Raw genomic sequence first — 14,743 nt, forward strand, 5'->3', positions numbered from 1 at the left:
TACTGTGATTGAGTCTTCTGTTTAGAAAGAGCAATTCATATTCAGAAAGGGAATCATCCGAACTCCTGCATATGTTCTGTATACGTATATACCCTGTATACACACACACAATATATGTTCATGGAAATTTGGAGAAGAAATTTGTAAAAGTCATTATTGCACAGCTACTGTACTGTAAAATCCAGAATGTTGATTTAACTGTAAGAGTTTAACATTCAGAACGGGTACACATTATTGTGTATCATTATTTTATGCTTTAACTATTGAAAAATAGCAGATAATATATGCTATTTTTGAAAAATCGTGAAAATTAGAATTTTGACACGATTCTATAAGTGTCTTTTGAATCCTTCTAAGATTTTTTGAAAAACCTATGTTTCTAGCAATCTGGCCAGCCAATCGTCAAAGAAAAGGTCCTTTTCACTTAAATAGAGCTCAGTTAGTCTGTTCTTGAGAGACTACTATGTCAGTGGTTCTCAAACCTTTTCATGTGAAGGACCCCCAAAATGATATGTATTTGGCCACGGACCCTCATCTCAAAATATTTAGTTCCAGGGTCCCCCCAGAAGCAACATTTGAGTTACAAATGTTCGCTTTGAAAATACATATACCTGTATTCAAAGATTTGCACACATTTTCATGACTATTTCAAAAATAGCAGATCTACAAGCTTGCAGCGCGGCACTCGTTGCCGCGCTGTGAGCTTGTATATCTGCTATTTTTCACTGTTTAAAGCATTCAATAATTCTAGGCCTAAATGGGTTAAATGAACGCTGGGTTTTACTTTGCAGTAGTTAGTCCAGAGTGTAGGTTGATTCATACATGACTGCTAGACTGTTAATGCGTGTGTGCGTGCGTGCGGTGGGCAATTAAAGTTCATTATGTTAAGAGGACAACAGAATTATGAAACCAGCAGCTCAGTGTTCTTTTATTTTTTATTCGGTTCTTTGCTCTGATGCTGATTGGACACCAGTGTTGCATGAAGAAAATAGCCGCTCTACAAGCTCACAATGCGATGTCATGCACTCATGTGAGCTTGTGGAAGTATAAATCAGTCTTTACTCTACAACCATTTGACATCTGAATTTCCTTCCGGGATCAATAAAGTACATTTTGAGCTCAAAGCCAGCATTATACAGTGGTTCTCAACCTGTGGGTCGGGACCTCCAGGAGGGCCCCACATGATTTCGGAGGGGTCCCCAGATGACAGTGGAGCACCTCAACAAAAGAAATGAGAAAAAAGACTATTACTGCGTCAAAAGTAATCAATAAACTGTAGTATAGAAATGTTTCAAACATTGGCCAAATTGTCCAATAATATAAAAAGCGTTGTGAGCTTGTGGGGTATTTTCAGTCTATTGCTTCAACTCCTACAGTGCTTATCAGGGTGGTGGTCCCCAGTTCAAATATGATTCTTTTGGGGGGCTGTGGCCTGAAAAGGTTGAGAACCACTGCAGTAGATGATGAGGATGTTCAGATTGCCATTATACTGTTACTGTGTACAAGTACCAAGGAATGGTCTTCTCTCAACTCCAATTTGACGTAACCAGTTGTCATATGTAGGCAACAGACTCTTACTGAATACTTTATTTATTTTCTGGTTTGTAATGGGTTGTCTATGGACAAGAATAGGCAAAATCTAGTATTGTAAAATGTCTGCTCCCTCCGAGATGATTGGAGACCAGCAAAGAGAAGGTGGCCTAAAAAGCTAAATGGATTATAAGCCAACCTGACCATGTTGTGTCCAGTGAATTCATTGCCATGCCTAGAAATATAAAATGACTGTTAATACTATCTTTATTCGGTTTATGTAACTGTAAAAAAGAGAAGAAAAACCTTTTATATTATTACTGCTGCTTGTTTCTCTATTGTTGTATGTTTTTCTGTTGCCTCTGATATATACAGTACCTTGCCTGTGAGTCCTTTGTGTTGTGTGTGTGTATGGATTGGATAAGCTGCGAATGAATTGACCTTTTTGGGATCAATAAAGATGTCTGAATCATACTGTATATAGTCCTTGTAGCTTGTCATTGTCAAGTGCTTCCATTTTACCCTCCTGTATAGTATACTAAGTGTATACTGTAGTAATGCAATGGCCTATTGAATGTGCCATTTTCAAGGCATTCCAACTCCTACAAGTCCAAGTGCTTGTGCAGGGTGGGGGGTCCCCAGTTCAAATATGATTATTTTGGGGGTCGCGGCCTGAAAAGGTTGAGATCCACTGATTTAGATTAAGCCAGTCCCTACATACTGTATAGGCAAATGTAGGGAGACAGGAAACCAAGGGCAGACGAGATGCGAAGGATTCCCTCAGTGCTCCTAATGCGACTCCCAAGACGAGAGTCTCTATAACTCTGGTTCTCCCAACTCCCACGTACTGTAGACAGTCCACTATAACACCTGCCACCTGCATCCCTATGACATTTATTTACTTTCAACATTGCATCGACTATTGATTATTTTGTTTACAGTAATAGCGTGAATACATGCAGTACTCTGGCAAAGTGATAACTTACATTTTTATGTTGATACTGACTGACTGACTCACTGACTGACTGACTGACTGTTAAGATGATGTCACTAGTTAATGGTTTATCAATAATTACACACACACACACACACACACACACACACACACACACACACACACACACACTGTACACTCAGTGACACACACAGTGCTGTACTCTTGTGTCTTTCTTGTGGGAAAACATTTAGAGCGTCTCCAGAGAGTTCTGCTCACTGTGGTGTTGACAGTGCAGAGGAACCCTGTGGGGATGTTTTCAGCTCTGGTTTGGATTTTTAAGTATAAATGGAATATCTCGTTTTGCGTTTCACCTTGGCATACTTGTCATGTGTGGTATACAGGAGCTACTAAGAAAACTCAGTACAGTACATTATTCTCATTAAACATGTTTTTAACTGCACAGCTGAAGCTGTGGTGAATGTGTATTGGGTAAATAAATACAAAATCTTTGACTTTATCTGCTGTGTGTGTGTGTGTGTGTGTGTGGGTGTGGGTGTGGGTGTGTGTGTGTGTGTGTGTGTGTGTGTTCCCAATGCACTAATATACCCTTAACACACATCTACGACAAATCAGACAAAAGTCTGGCGGCATCACCCTGGCAGTATCACCCAGAGCTGAACTGGGTGGCTGTGGGTTTTTTGGCTTGACTGAGAGACATTGATAGAATACTCTGCTGTATCCTCAGTACTAACAATACTGACTGAGGATTTGTGGTGGGGAGGATGCAGTATTGGGAATGGTCTGTATCATTGATGGTGAACTGGCAGAGGATTCATCCAAGCTGCAGTACTGCATGCTCTTGTCCGGCTCAAATGGGTTGAATTCATGGACCTTGTATTTTTTACTTTAAATAAGGGGCATGGTGGAGCGTATAGCGTATAGCTGTTGCCTCACAGCTAGAGGGTCCCGGTTTCGATTCCTACCAGGCATGTTCTCTCCTCCGCGGCATCAGTACCCATACCCTCGGTGGGGTTGGCAAAATGGCCTTTCTGTGTGGAGTTTGCTTGTTCTCCCCCTGTCCACTTGGGTAGGGTACCCTCACAAAAAATATGCAGTAATCTGGTCAGCCGGGGCGCCCTGGTGATGGAGGGGAAAGGAACTGGTCAGATGATAAGAAGCGGCCTGCTCGCTCTTCATGCATTTAAGGAGCTGACCCAGGTTGGCAGAGGGAGAGTATTTCCCAGGATTACAGCTCAGGCAATTTACAGAAAAATGGGTTGCAAAATCGTGGGATAAAAACATTTAAAATAAAATATATAAAAATAAACATGGGAAACACCTCTAGTGGAAATCCTAGGCGGCAGCTCGATGAGATCATCCGACCACTCTGTTTTCCTGTGGAACGAGCCCATTCGTTTATTTTATTTGATATAAGTAGCTCTCCCTTGCTTCCTTATTCAGATTCTGTAATGAATGTTGCACTTGATCTTGGTCAAGTGCAACATTGGTCCATTCATGTTGTTGTTGGTTTTTTTTTTTCTTCCCCCTTTGTCCCTTCTCTCTGTTTGTTGTCGCTGTGTATTTGTGGTTACTTGGCAACATGGATGTTTTAACTAACCTGGAAAAAATGGCGCTATCGCTACCATGTAACATATGACACTGTGAGACAATTGTGCTCTATTACGTTGTACAGTCCACTGACAGGAAACGGGAAGCGGCATGCAACACGTCACAAACTGGATTTGAATCGATGATGTTGCAGTTATGGTACACAGTAAAGTGATCAGAGTTCATTTACAGTAAATCTGAGAGGGGTGAAATGCGCTGGCTATTTAAAAATAGCAGATACAGTGACAGTTCATTACAATGTTATGTAAGTCAACTCAGTCAACTCATTTACTTAAAGTTCCACTCGAATAAATTGTCAAGTTTCTCATTCATAGTAAAGACTGAAAGCATCATTTACTGCACATAAAAAAGACTGCAAACTACACAGAGCTGGGTCATCATAATGTTCTGTTCCATGATGTACTGTACTGTAGAAGAACTCACTTTTGTCCCAAGGCCTGTCACAGTTATTACATAATAATCGCATAATCACAATTTGTTTTGCATAATGGTCATAGTAATCATAGTAATTTCCATGTTGAAAAAATGCTATAATCTTTTTTTATTTAAAAAAAAAATAGTGGTAATAGACTAAATAGACAAGCAAAAAAAGAAAAGAAAAAAGAAAAAATATATATATATATATATATATATATATATATATATTTATATATAATTCACAATATTGCAATGTTCAGTGACAGAAACGCAATTAAATTGTTAATGCCTCGGCACATGCCAAATACCACTTTTGGAGCTCGCCCTAGAAAGGACTTGCTCACTGCATTGAATTTTAAGGAATACTCCTTAGACTGAGACTTATGAAAATATAATATCATTTATGTTTAGATGCCCATAAAGTGCTCGGTGCTCAGTGAAAATGAGAAAGCAAACGTTTCGGTCGTGGGACCTTCGTCAGTGCTTAGAATTCAATGCAGTGAGCGAGTCCTTTCTACCACCAGCCTTCCTTAATTTCCTCCAGACCTCCGCACCTGCAGCTAGACCAAAACAAAGGACAAACAAGGGCGCAGCAGTTTTCTCTAAAGTTCTGTGATTATTTGAGTTACAATTAATCGTCAAGCTAAATGTAATCCGTCCCCAGGTTCTTTGGTCTGCCCCAGCATGACCCTTGAGGAACGGAATGAATAACAGAATGCCGTTATCCATTGTGCTTCGCCAGAGCAAACCAAGGACACAAACATCAGATTGGAAGCCCTCTCCCCTGGTGGCATTTAGGGGTGGGACGATATGAACATTTCATATCACGATTATTGTGACAGAAGAAATCTGGATTTACGATAATATCACGATAATATCACGATAATATCACGATAATCAAAATCCATTGTCCTGGGGCAGAACATTTGCCAAAAAATAGCAGATCTACAAGCTTACAAGTGGTACCGGATATGCAGCTCGGCAAATAAAGGGTGAATTGATCCCAGTGCAGACAGAGGACGATATCACGATAAATTAAATCTCCACGATACGATTATCCTGAGTGTTTTTTTTTTTATCACGATAAACAATCACGATAAACAATAATATCGCGTATCGTCCCATCCCTAGTAGCATTTTACAACCTCTCGCACTTTGACATGTAGGCTTGATTTAGTGTGCACTTGCCAGTGGCGTGCTATTAGCTGATGGTAGATCGGCTGAGTGATGCCGCGCGCAACTATTAATACAATCAGGCTTACGGACCATTATATATCTACCTACTGTAACTCTGTGTCTCTTTTCTTTTTGTTGCTCACACACCCCCCCCACGCTTCTCTCTTATGTTTTTACTCCACTGTCACGCGACACCCCCTCCCCCGGTCATCCAGGCCCGCTCTCAGCAGCTAATTGGCCATTATGTTTAGCGCTCTTTGTACGAGCTCTCACCACTCCAGATAAGTATGGCTAAGTGGTGCTTGTGCAAACATGGATCCTTATCATTCCGTTTAGGGAATGTCGCTCGGTGTAATAAGAGGGGGAGAGCGCAGGAAAAAGTATACTCTCGTATGCAGCTGACATTCAAACATGCAAGCTCACCCAAAAATATGCGTGTGAACCATGTACACACACCGTCCTGCAAACATACTGTACGACACTCGTACAGTAAGCAGTAAACTGTTTGCGCTTACACACTAGGGATGGGACGATACGCAATATTATCGTTTATCGTGATAAAAACCACTCACGATAATCGTATCGTGGAGATTTAATTTATTGTGATATCGTTCTCCGTCATGCACTGGGATCAATTCACCTTTTATTTGCCGAGCTGCCACTTAAAGCCATACTGTGTAAGATGCCCAACTAGTGGTCATTAGCCCTATAGCAAACCGCGGTCGCGTCCGCGTCTTTCGGACGTTTTTCGTACCTTCAGACCCCCGCGTCTGCCTCCACCTCGCTGAGCTCTATCTTTTAAGGGGTCCCTTGTTCCTGTGCGTTCAGTAATTCCAGAGATACGGACTCCTTCACCCTGCCTGGTAGGCGAAATTACCTAGAGAAGGGATGGTACAAACGGGCGACAACAAATATGGCTGCCATAGCGACCCCACTTCAAGATGCGCTGTGATTGGCCGGCAGTTGTATAACCCTCGCTGTGATTGGCCGGTAGTGTGATGACGCAATTTTGGCGCGAGATCCGGTCCACGGCAAGGATCTCAGTTTACATACAGAGAAGGCTTTACAGGCTGAAATTCACGGCGCGGATCTTCTAAAACTTTTGTGATTTAATAGTTAGGAGAATTTTAAGATTTGTTTTATAAAAAAAGTTACATAGTACAACTTTAAACCCTCTATAATTGGTAAAAGGTACTTATAATATACGTATTTGAAACAGTCTTTTTTGCACTCTCTATCAAATGTCGTCACGATGCGACGCGTTGTGAGCTTGTAGATCGGCTATTTTTTGGCAGATGTTCCACCCCAGGATAATGGCTTTTGATTATCGCGATAATATCGTAAATCGCGATTTCTTTTGGCACAATCATCGTGATATGAAATTTTCATATCGTCCCATCCCTACGCGCACACACACACACACACACACACACACACACACACACACACACACACACACACACACACACACACACACACACACACACACACACACACACAGACTTCCACTGTGGGGAGTGGTGTTGGTTTAAAAAAAGGCCACTGCTGTATGCCGCCTTTGTTTTAGCATCCCTCACTTCCCGTGTTTCTTCTCGTGCTTGCTTTTCTTTTTATTCCGCTCTCTTCCTTCCGTGGGGGGGGGGCTGCTACCACCCCAAATCTGGTTTAATGGGCTAGAGAGAGAGAGGATAACGCGCGGCACGGAAAGCGATGCATTTGTCAAGCGTTCGAAATTTGCATGTGTGGCGTTTTGTTTCTTCTGAAGATCAGTGGAAAAGATCTACTGCATGTCCACCCTTGTGTTGATGACGAGGCAGCCATTTCTCTGTGATTGAGATGGCAGCGTGTCACCGATGGTACTGTAAAAATGTTCATTTAGAGCAGGGGTGGGCAACTTTGATGATGGTGAGGGCCACTATATTTCCACCTTCACTCCAGAGGGCCACATTGCATATTGCTGCGTCCTACTTTGTCATTCTAGTATCTCATACAAAAGAAGCAAAAAATAGCAGATCTGCAAGCTCAAAACGCATCGCGCCGCGATGCGTTTTGAGCTTGTAGATCGGCTATTTTTTGTTTCTTTTGAATTGGAATCCTGAATAATTTTGTTGTTATTTTTATAATTGGAATCCTGAAATGTAACATTTTGATTTAATGTCAAATGCATTTAGTTATACTCATGTTAACTTTATGAACTTAAATACAAATACTGTGGACATAAAGAAATATATTTTAATACTACTATACCAAGCTACTAATATAGACTGAAGTAATTAAAACGGCTCATGTTTGCACGTTTGGAATTGTAACAGCTGAAATCAATAATATATCAGTATTCCAATATTAACCTGCGGGCTGCATTAAGTGAAGGTGGGGGCCGCATGTGGCCCCCGGGCCGCCAGTTGCTAAGGTATGATTTAGAGCGTACAAATGTAACCAAATGGACCAAGAAGGGTCCATTTACATGCATTGCCTATGGGGCTTGAAATGGCCGTTCTAAACAGAGCGTTGTGCACGTGATCTCAATCAAGAAATGCAATCGAGCAAATCGGCCGCTAAGCCTGATGGGAAATGTAGTGTTTTTGCTCACCTGGCGCTTAAACAGCCTTACTTGGCACCTTTTTACCTGGTAACCACTGCCAGCCAGAATTCTGGGGACGCCTTATCTCTCAAAATGGCTGCAAATTTAGGCCAAGGCTACGGAGCTGGATATTTGTGAATCTAGACATTTTTTGGTGCTGTTGGGGCTTGTAGCCACACGAAGCTGGATATTTTGGCAGTGAATCTGGATATTTTTCAATCCGGATAAATAAGTGGAGACACTGAAAAATATCCGCTTCACTGGATCCGTGTAGTCATGAAACCCGGATATCTCTGAAGACTTTACTCTGTGTGTGCTTGTTAGACCTAGATATCTTTGTCGTGTGGACCTAGATATTTTTCTATGTGGATATCTGAAAAACCGGGATATATGAAATATCCAGCTCCGTGTGGACCTAGATATTTTTCTATGTGGATATCTGAAAAACCTGGATATATGAAATATCCAGCTCCGTGTAGCCATGGATGAACACTGAGAATATTACTGTGTGCGAGTGTACAGCAGGTTCCAAGCACCGTGCTCAAAAAATACAAGGATTCACACAGCCTTATTACAGTAGCTTACTGTACCCATGCTGTAAATACGCTGTTTGTGATGCAGTGTTTTCTTTATTTCAAAATATCAAATCAGAAATTTCATTACATCATGGCCCCCTCAGCGGTGCCAGACATCACTAGTGGGAAAGACGAGGTTTGGTTTTAAAATCTGACATTACTGTACTTGTCTGCCCAGCACGCACGCATGCATGCACGCATGCATGCACGCACGCACGCACGCGCACACACACACACACACACACACACACACACACACACACACACACACACACACACACACACACACACACACACACACACACACACACACACACACAAACACCTCAGACCTTTATGAGCTAATTAATCAGGACGGTTTATTAGCTGTATGGGGTTAATTGGAAACACTGTTGGAGTTTAATCCTGTCTAGGTAACCTTATTCACTAACAGGTGTGTGTGTGTTTGTGTATGTGTGTGCACGCACGATTGATCTCACGTGCATGCGCACGTACATTACTTATTTAGAGGCTGTTCTGTTCCACATAAACAGGGCATAAATAATGTAGCAAAGGGTGATTAATCTTTGAATAGCAAGGCTTGCCTGAGATTCTAGTCTGCAGTATTTACTGACCTGTGTTTGCGTGTGTGTGTGTGTGTGTGTGTGTGTGTGTGTGTGTGTGTGTGTGTGTGTGTGTGTGTGTGTGTGTGTGTGTGTGTGTGTGTGTGTGTGTGTGTGTGTGTGTGTGTGTGTGTGTGTGTGTGTGTGTGCCCGCATGCGTGCTCACCTAGAATTAATAGCTAAATGCACCATGTTGTTCTGAAATATTAATATACCTGTAATGTAAATTGGGGGTAATTAAACCAAATGACAAAAAAGGGCATTTCTCTGTGCACCACTATAATATACTATACAGCAGTGGTTCTCAAAGTGGCATCCAGGGACTCTGTGGGTTTCTTTAGGGGGGTTTAAATTGACCCTTACAAGTCTGTAACTCTGACAATGTACCAAATCAACCCTAACGGGTTCATTTGGTTCCATTTGCACACTGTCAAGTTAAGAGGAGACAGTTTGAGATGCACTGCTGTATACTGTAGCGATTATCTCACAGGAATTCATTGTATTGTTCTCTCGCTCATCCCCCGGTTCGCGGAAGTAATCATCTTAAAATCGTCTCATATAAGCATTGTGGACCAAAAATCCACAGTCTCCGCGATATTGTCGGGGAGGTGTCTCTGTATTGTTTATGATAGTCAGTCTCTAATATTTGATACAGTCTGTTTCTGGTGAAAATGTAACTAATTCGGCGACGGTAACATTAGCGTTTTCTCACCATCGGTTGATTCTTCATATCCATATGAGTCAAACCGCTGAGATCATTTGTTGTTTATGTTTGGAACACAGTTCTTGATGACGCGATATGAAAAAGTCTATGGGAATTCAGAATGGGGTAGGATGTGTAAATGACGTCAAACTTCTTTCACTATAACCTCCCATGACCCCATAACCTCAATTCAGAAAGACCATAACTTTTGGTCAAAACCTAAATGAACAGAAATGGTACAGCCCAGAGGGTGTCAAACTCATGTTGTAGGTCACTGGCCCAGTGGTGTAAAGTAGCTAAGTACATTTACTTAAGTACTGTACTCAAGTAGAACTTTGAGGTACCTGTACTTTACTTGAGTATTTCCAATTTCCAATAATTTTACTTCTACTCCACTACATCTCAGATCCAAATGTTGTACTTTTACTCCACTACATTTATTTGAAAACTTTAGTTATTGGTTACTTTGCAGATATAAATTATAATATTATAATAATTTAAAAAAATTATCCCTTGGCTATTTGAAAATAGCCGATCTACAAGTTTACAACGCGCCGCGATTTGTGAGCGTGTAGATCTGCTATTTTCAACCGTTTTGTACTCTCACTTTTGGTACTTTAAGTATATTGTGTTGCCAATACTTTCATACTTTTACTCAAGTACATTTTGAATTCTGGACTTTTACTTGTCACACAGTATTTCTACATTGCTGTATTGATACTTCTACGCAAGTAAAACATGAGTACTTTTTACAACACTGCACTGGCCTGATTGGGCAAAATGTGACTTCATGTGGTCAGGACCAGTTGTGGAACTATAATATACTATAGTATAGTCCATGGTCCCTCTGGGATTTTCCAAAAGTGCGGGGAGAGAGTTGGTTCAAGAACATGAAACGTTGTCGCCGGAGTGCCTCACCTTTATTGGTAAGGAGCCAGTCCGTGAACCATGGAATTTTCAACTCTGTGTTTTGGTTCCTTTTAACCCATTTAGAACGGGTACACATTATTGTGTATCATTATTTTATGCTTTAACTATTGAAAAATAGCAGATATACAAGCTCACAGCAAGCTTGTAGATCTGCTATTTTAGAAAAATCGTGACAATTTGAATTTTGACCCTATAAGTGTCTTTTGAATCCTAAGATTTTTTGAAAAAACAATGTTTCTATGTCAGCAATCTGGCCAGCCATCGTCAAAGAAAAGGTCCTTTTCACTTAACTGGAGCTCAGTTAGTCTGTTCTTGAGAGACTACTATGTCAGTGGTTCTCAAACCTTTTCATGTGAAGGACCCCCAAACTGATATTTATTTGGCCACGGACCCGCATCTCAAAATATTCAGTTCCAGGGACCCCCCAGAAGCAAAATTTGAGTTACAAATGTTCGCTTTGAAAATACATTATATTGAGAGATTTGCACACATTTTCACGACTTTTTCAAAAATAGCAGATCTACAAGCTCGCAGCGCGGCACTCGGTGCCGCGCTGTGAGCTTGTATATCTGCTATTTTTTCACTGGTTAAAGCATTCAATAATTCTAAGCCTAAATTCCGGGATAAACTCCAGTGTCTCCTCAGCTGTTAAGTTAAGCAAACCATCCACAGCACTGTATGTGGCGGCCCAGTTCAGTCCATGTTTAACATGGAGAGTGCAGTGGTTGCTTGCGCGCAGTGTTGTAAAAAGTACTCACATTTTATACTTAAGTAAAAGTATCAATACAGCAATATAGAACTACTCCATTACAAGTAAAAGTCCTGAATTCAAAATGTACTTGAGTAAAAGTATGAAAGTGTTGGCATCAAAATGTAGTTAAAGTGCCAAAAGTAAAAGTACAAAATGTTTGAAAATAGCCGATCTACAAGCTCACAACGCGTCGCATCGCGACGCGTTGTGAGCTTGTAGATCGGCTATTTTCAAGGGATAAAATAAGGCTAAAGTGGTTAATATATGTTTTTTATATATTATAATGTATAACTGCAAAGTAACTAGTAGCTAAGGTTTTCAAAAAATGTAGCGAAGTAAAAGTACAATATTTGGATCCGAGATGTAGTGGAGTAGAAGTAAAAGTATTAGAAATTGGAAATACTCAAGTAAAGTACAGATACCTCAAAATTGTACTTAAGTACAGTACTTAAGTAAAAGTACTTAGTTACTTTACACCACTGCTTGCGCAGTCCCAGTTTAGCACCCTGTGAACTTGAGGGTCAGTTATTCTTAGTTGCGTGCCCGTGCCGGCATCATGCGGTGTGTTGTTGTTGTGAGCTTGTAGATCTGCTTGTTTTTGATAAGTCGTGAAAATGTGTGCAAATCTTTGAATCTATGTTTTTTTTAAACATTTGTAACTCAAATTTTGCCCCTGGGGGTTCCGTGGAACTAAATATTTTGAGATGGTGGTCTGTGGCCAAATACATATCTTTTTGGGGTAGCAGGTATACAAGCTCACAGCACGGCACTGAGTGACGCACTGCGAGCTTGTAGATCTGCTATTTTTTCAATAGTTAAATCATAAAATAATGGTTAAAGTAATGATGCCTTCCAAGTTTCTTATTTTTCACATTAATTAATTACTTTAATTGTTTTCACAAGGAATTTATTTGGTCCATGTAACGAGAATGAGTCGACAGACTGTAGGGCAGGCAGTGGTATAAAGTAACTAAATACATTTACATTTTAAGTAAAAACTTTAATTACTAGTTATACAGACAAATACATTATAATATTATAAAGCATACTTAAACCACTGTAGCGTTCATATAGATACATTTTTCCAAAGCCTGTTTGAACTGGGTTGCAAACCACTGTCTTAGTGCAGTGGTTCACCCCAGGGGGGTCCCCAAATTATTTTTTGGGGTCCCCAGATGATTAACTTAATGTGGAACATTGTTTTTCACTCAGCAGTAAAACTGTAAATCAACAAAAGGTTTAAGTGTATAGGGGGTATCTGCACATTTCTAAAGTGACAATTTAAGGACGTTTCAATACCTCTAAAATGACAAATAAAAAATTGGCCAAATTGTCAAATATTAGAGGCAGAAATTGTGAAAATGGCCGATCTACTGTGAGCATGTAGATCTGCTATTTTCACAATAGAACCGTGTAATACAAAATGTAATGCCTCAACTCTTAGTGCTCGTCAGGGTGGGGGGTCCCCAGTTAAAACATGATTATTTTGCGGGTCGCGGCCAGAAAAGGCTGAGAACCACTGTCTTAGGGGGACCACCTGAAATCAAACAAATATAAATGAAATCAAAAGTGTCCAATAAACTGCACGTTTAATAACAGTAACAAAGCCAAACACAGCACATAGTTTATTCCTGTGATCAAAGAACAAGGAACGGCCCTTGGAGGAACCACGCAAACATTTAAAGCCTGATACAGCGCTCTGCACACCAGTCATTGCGGCTTTATACAACAAACCATCTCGCACACACTGCAACACACTCTTGGGCAAATACACAAGCTGCTTGTGTTAACAAACTGCAATCCAAAAAGACACACTGGCTCACAAAAAAATGGCATCAATGCTCCTTTGCTGCCCTGAGGAGAAGTAGTCAGAGAGAGAGAGAGAGAGAGAGAGAGAGAGACTGACATGCATCAACAAGTAGAGAATATACTCGGGTGGCACTAGGGCTTTCACGATTATGACATTTTACATGACGATTAATTGTCACTCAAATAATTGCGATTAACGATTTAATTGTGTTTTTGTCCTTGACGATTACATTTCTGTATGGCGTGTAGGCTTTGGAGTTGTACATGGCAGATATGACATTTACAAAGAAATGACTGACATATTTGAGAACTGTATACTTAAAAAAAAGAATATTGATAGTGGAAATAGCCAATCTACAAGCTCACAATGCGACGCTTAGATCTGCTATTTCCACTATTTTTGAAAATATGCCTATATGAAAGATATTTTACATGGAAACGATTATGACAATTATGACAAAATAATTACGATTAGACAATTATGTAATGATTGTGACAGGCCTAGGTGGCACAGGGGTAAAGGCCTATCTATACCACCACAGAGACTAGGGATTTGCCCCATACCAACACAATGGACTGTGTTTGTGGAGGAGAAGCTGGACAGGGAGTGTGGGCTCTGTGGCTGCACTAGCAGAGACATGGAACTATAGGAAGAATATCGTCGTTGTCGGGTGAAAACCTTGTATGTCCAAAACCGTTCGTTTTGCATTTTTCATTAAAAAAAATATTTAAACTAGTGAAAACAGCCGATCTACAAGCACACAACGCCTCGCACTGTGCTTGTAGAACTGCTGTTTTCACTACTTTTGTGCGACGGCCTTGTACGATGAAGCAGGGCTTTACTTTGTGAAAGAACATACAAATTTGAAACTTGGAGATATGAGGTTTCTGTCGGACAGTGACGATTATTGTTCACCTCCGCATGTGTTTACTTCCTACCGGTGAAACTTTTCACCATGAGGTTTATCAAAGAGGAGACGAGAATATAAATAAAATTAGTTCAAAATGTAGGCGGCCATGGTAGACCCTGGGTGACCCCGGTCAACAGAGTATACAGTCCGATCAGGTTTTTTGGAACCGATCAGCGAGCACCGATCACAAAA

The 14,743-nt window shown here is 40.7% G+C and overlaps 1 protein-coding gene across 2 annotated transcripts in view; it reads left to right on the forward strand.

Annotated features, from left to right (window-relative positions):
- Positions 1-14,743, forward strand: part of rabgap1 (RAB GTPase activating protein 1) — a 155,784-nt gene that overhangs the window by 95,412 nt on the left and 45,629 nt on the right. The gene's annotated exons all lie outside the window — the stretch shown is intronic.

Source organism: Nannobrachium achirus (genome assembly GCF_963921795.1).
Source record: "Nannobrachium achirus genome assembly, chromosome: 15".
Taxonomy (NCBI): Eukaryota; Metazoa; Chordata; class Actinopteri; order Myctophiformes; family Myctophidae; genus Nannobrachium; species Nannobrachium achirus.